The sequence below is a fragment of the Ursus americanus genome, chromosome 3 (genome assembly GCF_024610735.1).
Source record: "Ursus americanus isolate L20-20 chromosome 3, mUrsAme1.1.p, whole genome shotgun sequence".
NCBI lineage: Eukaryota > Metazoa > Chordata > Mammalia > Carnivora > Ursidae > Ursus > Ursus americanus.
This window is the reverse complement of record NC_142129.1, coordinates 90,654,368-90,663,557: the sequence shown is the minus strand read 5'-3', so window position 1 is coordinate 90,663,557 and position 9,190 is coordinate 90,654,368. Positions and strand designations below refer to the sequence as shown.

Genomic DNA, 9,190 nt, shown 5'->3' with positions numbered 1-9,190 from the left:
ACTTACACAATGTAAAAAAAAAAAAAAAGGACATAGAGGTGACAATCAGGCACCTGCTCTTCTGCTTCAAGGACCAGCTTTCTCTAGAACAGCATTTCTGGGAGCAGTTGACATTTTAGACTGAATAATTCTTTGTTGTGGGGCTATCCTCTGTATCACTCATGTTTATCAGCATCTCTGGCCTCTACTTACTAGACGCCAGTAGCAAACTGTCCCCCCTACTGCTCCAGTTATGGAACCAAAAAGTCTCTAGACACTGTCAAATGTCCCGTGGGTGAGAAATTGCTCCCTCTCCTTTAGAACCACTGGGTCTAGAACCACTGTGGATGTGGAGGTTATTCTGAGGAGTCCTGTCAGAGGTTTACCATCAGTATTTGTATTCCACTCCCCCACTCCACCAACTCTACCATTACTGCTGTAATTTCAACCCTGGAGGCAACACTGTCCTTTATTGTTTGTAATCCTCCCCCCCCCCACAAAACTGTACAGGTGTGTCATACTTAGCAAAGAGTGGATATAACTGACAAAAAATACAACATTGAAGGTCAAAACAGAAAGTCATATATTAAAAATAACTTTTTGTCATAATTCAATAGAGAACTATATTAGTTATCTAATGCTGTGTAACAAATTGCCCCAAATTGAAGCCAAATTAATCTATTAAAAATAAAGCTAAAACAACAACTACCTATTACTTCACACAGTTTCTGAGGGCCAGGAATCTGGGAGTAGCTTAGCTACATGGCTCTGAGATGTCAATAAGCTGTTGCCTGGGACTATAGACATCTGCAGACTATATTGAGGCTGGAGAATCTGCTTCCAAACTTACTCATGTGGCTCTTGGCAAACGTCAGCTCCTCACTGGCTGTTGGCCAGAGGCTTCAGTTCCTTGTCCTGTGGGCCTCTGCATAGAGCTGCTCACTCCATGGAGTTGGCTTCCCCTAGAGTAAGGGATGAGAGAGAAAGGGAGAGAGAAGGAAAGAGGGAGAAAGAATAGAAGGTTCAGTTTTCACCTTTTCTATACGTTATTGTTTCCACAGCCTTGGTACAATGTGAGAAGGGACAGCACAAAGGTCTGAAGCAGGGGTGAGGCCCATTGGGGGCCATCTTAGAAGCTGCCTACCATGGAAACCCCTCAATAACCTCAAACTTTCCTAAGTTTAACCCCTTCCCAGATCAGCAACATGACAATTTCTGACCTAAGTGTCCTCAGTTTCACCTGAAGATGGGAAGGGATTTGCATCTCATCAGAACAATGATCCTGAGGCACCACAAAACCAAAATAATTCAACCTACTCCATCCCTTAAGTGACAATAGTAAGCCGATTCAGTTTAGAAGAACTTTCAACAAAAGCAGGTTTGGGGTTACCTTCTTTCAATAGAAAAAATAATTAATAAGGTATAACATATTGCTTCCTATTTTAATTAGCCAAGACTCCATGAAAACTATTCATCAAGCTCTATTTATCAAATATTTATTGAGATCCTTCTCTGAGTTAGACATTTACTTACGTATTGCTATACAACAAACCACGTTGAAAGAGTGGATTAAAACAACATCAGTTTATGTGGGTTAGAAATTGGGGTAAGGTTGAGCTGGTCAGTTCTGCTCCATGTGGCACTGGCTGTGGTCATTTACTCAGTTCTATTCATGTGGTTGCAGAGGTGGGCAGGAGGTCCACGGAAGTTTCACTCATGTGTCCAGTGTCTTGGTGCTCCTCCAAGTGGCCCCTCTCTTTCTGAGGACAATGGCCATGGGCTTCCTCAGAGGATAATGAACCTCAGACTTCATTCACGGTGGTTGATTTCCAAGAGCAAAAGACGAAGATGTTATACCTTTTCAAGCCCTCATCTAGAATCGGCATAGCATTACTTCCACCTCACTGTATTGATCAAAGTGAGTCACTGTGGGAAAATATACCCTTTTGGAAAGTTCTCTCACGTCTTCAAATCTTTGGTCTAATGCCTTTGACCTCTAGACCTAGATTCAAAGGACTTGTGTGATTAGGTCAGGCCCACCCAGATAATCTTCCTATCTTAAGGTCAACTGGTTTTGGACCTCAATTATAGCTACAAAACCTTTCCATAGTAGCACTTAGATTAGTGCTTGAATGAATAACCAGGAGAGAGTGTGTACAACAGGGACTACAAATCTTAGGGAATCTTTTAGAATTCTGCCTGCCAAAGTGAGACAGCTGGTAAAATTTGAGCATTTGTAGATTAATTAATAGTACCATATCAATGCTAATTTTCTGCCTTAGATATTGTACATTGATTATATAAAATGTTAACATTAGCAGAAACTGGGTAAACAGTATGTGGGAACTTGATGTACTATTTTTGAAAGGTTTTGTAAATCTAAAATTATTTAAAATAAAAAGTTTAACAACAACAACAACAACAACAACAACAACAACAACAACAACAACAAAAGGCAAGCCACCAAGCCAGCCCAGACTCCAGGAAAAGGGAACTAAAGTGCATCTCTTGATAGCAACAGAGGCACGTGCACATAGGGAAGGAGGAATTGATGATGACCATCTTTGCAGATCACCTATTACAGGCACCATGAGTAATGAAAATAATGAATATGACCAGTTCCTTTCTCAGAGAACATGTAATCTGGTGGGTGAGAGAATGTCTATCCAACAGATATTTACTGTGGATCTCCTACAGAGTAAGCATCGTGATAATCCCTGGAGAGACGATGGTGCTGAAGGTACCCACAAGGATATTGTAGTTTAATGGAAGAGAGCAATTGGTGACCAGTAATTATAGCCCAGATGTGATAACTCTTATGGTCAGATAAATACAGAGGATTGAGTTGGTGAACAAGATGCAGGGCTCACTTCCAACTGCGAAGATCAGAAGAAGCTTCATTCACCAGTCAAGAGACAAACACCGAGATGTACTTCCCTCCCTCCCTCCACTCTAATACTTTGAAAATGCCCCAAACCAAAAGAAGTTAATTTCAGGGCTCATGGCCGTGAACCAGGGTTCATTTGGGGGAATACATTTTTCACTGAATCTGCTGATTGAGTAGATTTTTACACAAATGAATATTTTCCTACTAATATAATTTTTAACTCCCGCCAGAATCATCGATATCATTCTAGACCTCTCTCATACTTCTTTCGTTTTTCCCAGAAGAATCTGAAATGGAACTGGAAATGCGTTGCTCATTTTCCAACCATCTCCGATAAGTCATGGCTTATTTACACTGGAATGTCCCTTTAGATTTCAAAAGTGTGCTGGCTATTGTCTAGCACAAGTGATGCTCCTTTAAGTGGTTAAATCCAAGAGCTCTACGTTCTCTCATTGTTCTCAGCAGTGGTCTTTGGGAGAGTTGCCTTGACCTATTTCATCAGCCAACTTTATGACTCCACTTAACCTTTAAAAAAAACTAGAAATGGCAGCTTGTATCTGTAAACTTACACACAGAAAAATCTGCTGGGGTGGGGAAAACATCTTAAGGTCCTATTTTGTAGAAGTGTATCTTCTTAGGACTTTTAACCCATGAGAAACTGTAATAGCTCCCTGAGGTGGCAACCTGAGAAGACTTTTGTCAGGGTTTTGCTGACAGTGTCTGAGCTCAGCTGATCTTCTTGGAAACCTTGTTATTTTTAGATCATTTACAAAGGTTGAAAAGCTTTGGACTAGGGTCTTTTTGCTCCTGATGTGTTTGTCCTTCACCCCTTGGAAGATTCCAAAAGTCCCAGGCCCATGAGCTTGAGGGACGTGATCCCAGGGTAGCATCATGGTAATAACAGCAGGTATCACTTAGTCCCACTGCATATGGTGCACTGGAGGATACGTGGGTGGCCCACATGACATGGTGCCCTCTTCAGGGGCACCCATCAGGCCCTCCCAGGCATGTTTGTTAAGTAAGTTAGTACATTTAAGTCTACCTAGAACAGTGCTTTACATGCCATGCTTACTAGATGTTACTAGCATCAAATTTAACCCCAGTCACAGAACTCATGAACAGATCTGCCAGCATTGCTAAACTATAGCTGCTATGTATCCTAAGAGAGAAAAAAGGAATACCTTAAGAGTTCTTATTTTACAGGGATGAATAGAGCAAATCTGCTTCCATTTTGTACAGGAAATTAAAGATAAAACTGACTAGTGGCAGTCTTCTTCCTCCCCCAACTGGGCCTATTCTAGATCTGAGTGACCGTGCTGCCAAATTTATAAACCTTCCCCCAGAAGTGTGCTATGCAGAGACCCATCATACTCGTCTCACCTGTCACCGGGGTCATACGAGGGTAGCTGTCCAAAACATTGCATTTCCGTTCCCATCATCTCTCCATGGTTTTGTCGGTGAGTTCAGCTAATTGAGCACCGCCTCTGCGTGCACACTGAGCCCACATCCCTTCACTTAAGTTCTCCCAGAAAGTAAAGCTGGAGAATCAGACCTCATGTTTGAGACTCAGAAGATGAGAAACATGGGCCCAGAAGGGGAAGCTTCAGTGATTGGATATTTCTAACCCTGTCACGTTTTTAAGAATGGGACACTAGTTTGCTCTCATCTCAGACCTTTCCCATTGCACAGTTCAGCAAATCGGGCTGAGAAGATTCTAATCACTGGGCACTGTTTCCAGAGGTGACCTGTGGGTCATTGCACTTCGGTTCTGACCCCTAGACTGTGCCAATGCCATTGCAAGCCAAAATGGCAGTATACATGAGCAATCCTAGCTGTGGAAATATACTTCTTTGTTCTATCCCCAGGAATAGTGATTCATTAACAGTCCCCCCAAAATGGACATTACAATTTTCTTGACCCTCTCCAAAGGAAGAACACAATAATGTTCATTAATAGTATATTTCAAAGCTTCTGTCAAGAACAGCCAGGAAGTTCTTTGTAAAAATCTAAAAACGTAAATCTAAGACCCTCAGGGTGAATGTGTGTTACACATGTTGCCATGTTTCAAACCAAGAGAGGCTATGGAAATAGGAGCTTTTCCTTGGGGGTCGCAAAGAGGTAAAGGGGTGGAAAGAAAGATATTTTCCTATGGCAGTTTCGCGTTAATTTCTTTCAACAATTCAGTTGTGTATCCTGAAGCTGAGTGTCTTGCTTCATGGTGAGCACGTGTGCAGTTCTGGGCAAGACAAAAGGGTGCCGGTAATGGGATGAGGAGCAGGAAAACATTGTTATTCCCATCTGTGTGGTCAGAAGCCAAAGAAACCAACTTGAGTTGAACAGACTCTCATGTGGTTAATTTGCAAAGAAAAAGAAAGGGCAAGAGGAGGGATATGTCAAAGTGTTTTTCATCCTGTTGAAAGAAGAAAGCAAAGGTTGCTGTGAGGATTCACTCACCCTGTTTAACAGATGGCAAAACCAAGGTAGAGATGAAGGCACCATTCCTCTGGACTAAAATGGCAAGGTACAAACTACTTATCACCACCTGAGGACTGAGTAAGCCCAGTGTTTCTAAGGAAGAGCAAGAAACAAAAGCCAAACCCCAGTTGCTGGAGCAGAACCACTGACCACCATGCCCTCCCTCCCCTTCCTCTGCTGAAGGTTCAGTAACTACGGCAGGACTCGGACTGTCACACAGTCTAAACTCTGCTCTATATTGTATTTTATTTATTTTAGTTTTTTTCTCAGGACTGAGGACATGGGATAGAAAGGTAGTAAGCCTGAGGGCTCTGCCACAGCCCAGAGTAGCATCTGGATCACTCCTTCATTTCCTTTCCTGAGTTTGAGGGAAAAAAAGGGGGCAGCCAGTTATTTGAGAACCACCCCAACTAGAGATTAATTCAGGATTGCTATTGGAGGTAAAGTCATGGCCAGAATTATCACAAGTTACCTTCCAAATTACTGAGCTAGTCCTAGTTTTCTGAAGGTCAGTTGCAGGTTTGGAGATATATGTTTGTGTAATGGGGATCTAGAACTCTGCAGAAAGAGGAAGAAAGGATATTATTACCAGTGGGAAAGAAAGGAAGGACAGGAGCTCCAAAGAATGAGAAAAAAGAAAGGTAGGAAAGGTGGTAGAAAGAAAGAAAGAAAGAAAGAAAGAAAGAAAGAAAGAAAGAGAAAGAAAGAAAGAAAGAAAGAAAGAAAGAAAGAAAGAAGGGAGTTACAAGGTGTCAATTGATCACTTTGCAAAGAACTAATTTTTCTGTCACACCAGACGTTCAAACAAAGGCAGAACAGCCTCCGTATTAGTTTCCTACTGGAGCTATAACAGAATATCACACATTTAGTGGCTTCAAACAATACAAATGTATTGCTTTGTGGTTCTGGAGATCGGAAGTCCAGAATGAGTCAAAAATTGGTCTCAGTGGGCTAAGGATGAGGTAGTGCTGTGTTCCTTCTAGAAGCTCAAAGGGAAAGTCCCTTTTTCTTGCCCTTTTTCATCTTCTAGAATATGCCTACATTCCTTCATTCATTTCCATTTCAAATCCAGCAACAGTTTTTTAAAGTCTTTCTTACATCACATCTCTCTGACATTGACTCTTTTCCGCATTTGAAGGACGCTTGTGATTACACAGAGCCCGCCAGGATAATCTAGGATAAGCTCCCCATTTTAAAGTCAGCTGATTAACATTTATTCCCTCTTGCCAAGGACAGTGACATACTCACAGGTTCTGGGAATTATGACATAGGTATTTTAGTGGGCCACCATTCTACCTACCAGGCCTCTCTTTAAGAATGTTGCAAAGAGGCAAGAGATTGGGCAGGCCCTTTAATGTTAAGGTCTTAAGGAACAGGGGGGAAAAGCTATTTCTCAACAAAAACTCTGAGGTGGATGAAGTCTATTTCCCAGGTAGTGCTTGAGCTCCTTCCAGAGCTTGCCCTTCCCTCTGGGCGTCTACACGTCCGGCTGGGCTCCTACTGCTATGGGTTCACCAGAGTCTCCAGAACAAATGTGCCCTTGGGTCTGTCTGACCAGAGCACGCTTTCTCTTTGCCTTTTCTGCTAATCGAATTGACATATTCTAACTCTCATTTTGTTTTCAAAACTCTCCCTTTTTGTGTGCTTTTCCCCCCTAATGTGTGGAATAAATATATAAGTGCAAAGTATTTGCTTTCATTTGTCTATAATACTTCTGGAGTGATTCTGGAAGACTTGCGTTTGGGTATTGGGGAAACGTGTCTGTTGGCATTGCTTACAGCCCACTAATCCCACCACATTAACGCGTCCTGCATATAGCCAGCCTGGTTTAAAAGTTCAGGGCCATTTGTACTCAGAAGATAGCTTGGTATGTCTACATAGAGAAACTATTTAAGTATCTTATGAGAGTAGCAATTTATAAAACATTCAACCCTGGTATTGCTATACTAGAATTGTAAGAAGAAATACAATTTTGTCCTGATGTCTGAGAGAACTTCTACACACCAATATGACAGCCTCTGTGATGTATTTTTTTGTTTTTCCTCACTGCTGCTTGGAATGGAAGTATGTAACTTTTTTTCTGAACTTTTTCATCTTTCTTATCAAATGATGAATATACCAGTCCTAGTACCTCAGAATCAAGAAGGAGAAGAAGTGAACTTGATATTCTGGCCTTCTAAGGAGCATTGATACTACAGTGTTCAAGGTGAACAACCATTTTTTTTAAAGGCACACCGCATCTTAAGAATCTCATCAATTATAAGGGCTCACTATAGCAGATAGCCTCCCATAACTAGAGGTAAATGTAAGAAGAATCTCATAATCTTGGGAACAAGCTTCAATATGATCAGCCCAGGGTCAGGGTATGGAGGGTGAGTGATGTGCCTTTGTTTCCACTCATCTCCTTTGCCAGTTCAGAATCCACGGTGAGCAGTCAGAAGAGAGGCAGATCTGGACGGTCTGTTCATCTCGGGGCTGGCATTCTTTCTCAGAGTCCTATGGATGAAGGCAGCATTGAGCCATGTGGGAGAGTGACAAGCAAGACTCACATCTACAAAGCTTTTCAAGTAGACAATATGCTAATGTCCCCGAATGAAATAGTCAGTGGTGAAATATCAAATTTAGGTGACATAGGAATGGGGTGAAGTTCCCTGAAAAAAGCTAAAAGCAGGGGTCACAAAATCTTCATGAAAAGCCCCCCAATATGGGGCTTGGTGGGTGAGGTAGTCTAATGACCTCATATGAAATGTGGTTTTCAAAATCAAGATTGTACTTCCAACTCTTAGTAGATGGACCAAAGACAAAAGACTAGTTCAAGTAACTGGAGTAGTCACACACACTTGGTCAGTGTTCATTTTTCTTCTCCTAGGGAAACATTCAGAATATCAGAGCAAATGCTGGAAAATATCATGCTTGATTAACCAGAAAGCCATGGCAGCAAAAAATTTAAGGAAAAAAATCAAGAGAAGGAAGACTAGTTGCTTGTGGACACACCCTCAGTTCCATAATGATTAACCCACTAAGTTTCGAAGAATTTTCTAAGTCAACCTCAGACACAAACCTGCCAGAAGGAGGGCCTTGACACACACTGAACTTGAACATATGGTTTCTTAGTAGTGTGCTCAGCTTTGGGAATGTGTAAGAAAATAGGCCCTGATAATTAAAACAGCACATTTGTTTATAAGCATAACTTGATCTGGGCATATTGCTAATAATTTTAGCCAGCGCAATGTTTCTTTCAGGACTAATTATCGATCTGAACTTGAAATATATTCTAAATGATTTCTCTCACTAAGTCAGGAGAATAAATGCTTTCTGTTGGGTGATGAACAGGTTCAAAGTTCTCTCGGATCATTCTGAATTGTGTGGGTGGGAATCTGGATACACAATTATACTAGAGACAGTCTCTGGTGATAACTCTTCTTCAATCTTGATGGATTTCAAGGTTTTTAAGGCATTTTGTGACCCCATCTGAATGATCAGTCATTTGCATTTCAAGATATCTACTTGGACCAGTAGGAGAAATGATGACTCTGGTTTTTAAGATCATGTGGTTTTGCCAATTCTCTGTCATCTCCTCTTTTGCCATTTTCATTACTGATTGTGTAGACATGGAGGTATTTCACTTAGATATCCAGCCTGAAGAAAACGTCTCCAAATGTATATCTGTGAGCTAGCCATTGGGGGAAGAGCACTGCAGAAGGCATTACCCTTGTACAATGAAAGTCTAACTCACGGAATCACAGCAGGAGTGGCTCAGAATAATGTGTCCACAAAGAGCAAAGCAGGGGGGACAATAGCTCTTCCAAGAATTAGTAGGCATTCTTCTAAAAAGTCCCACGAGGCCCT

The 9,190-nt window shown here is 41.5% G+C and overlaps 1 protein-coding gene across 1 annotated transcript in view; it reads right to left on the bottom strand.

Annotated features, from left to right (window-relative positions):
* Positions 1–13: 13 nt before the first annotated feature.
* Positions 14–9,190, bottom strand: part of SUGCT (succinyl-CoA:glutarate-CoA transferase) — a 696,086-nt gene continuing 686,909 nt past the window's right edge. Inside the window, exon 15 of the transcript XR_015724068.1 lies at positions 14–9,188. The gene's annotated coding sequence lies outside the window, so the exon portion shown is untranslated. The remainder of the gene's footprint in view (positions 9,189–9,190) is intronic.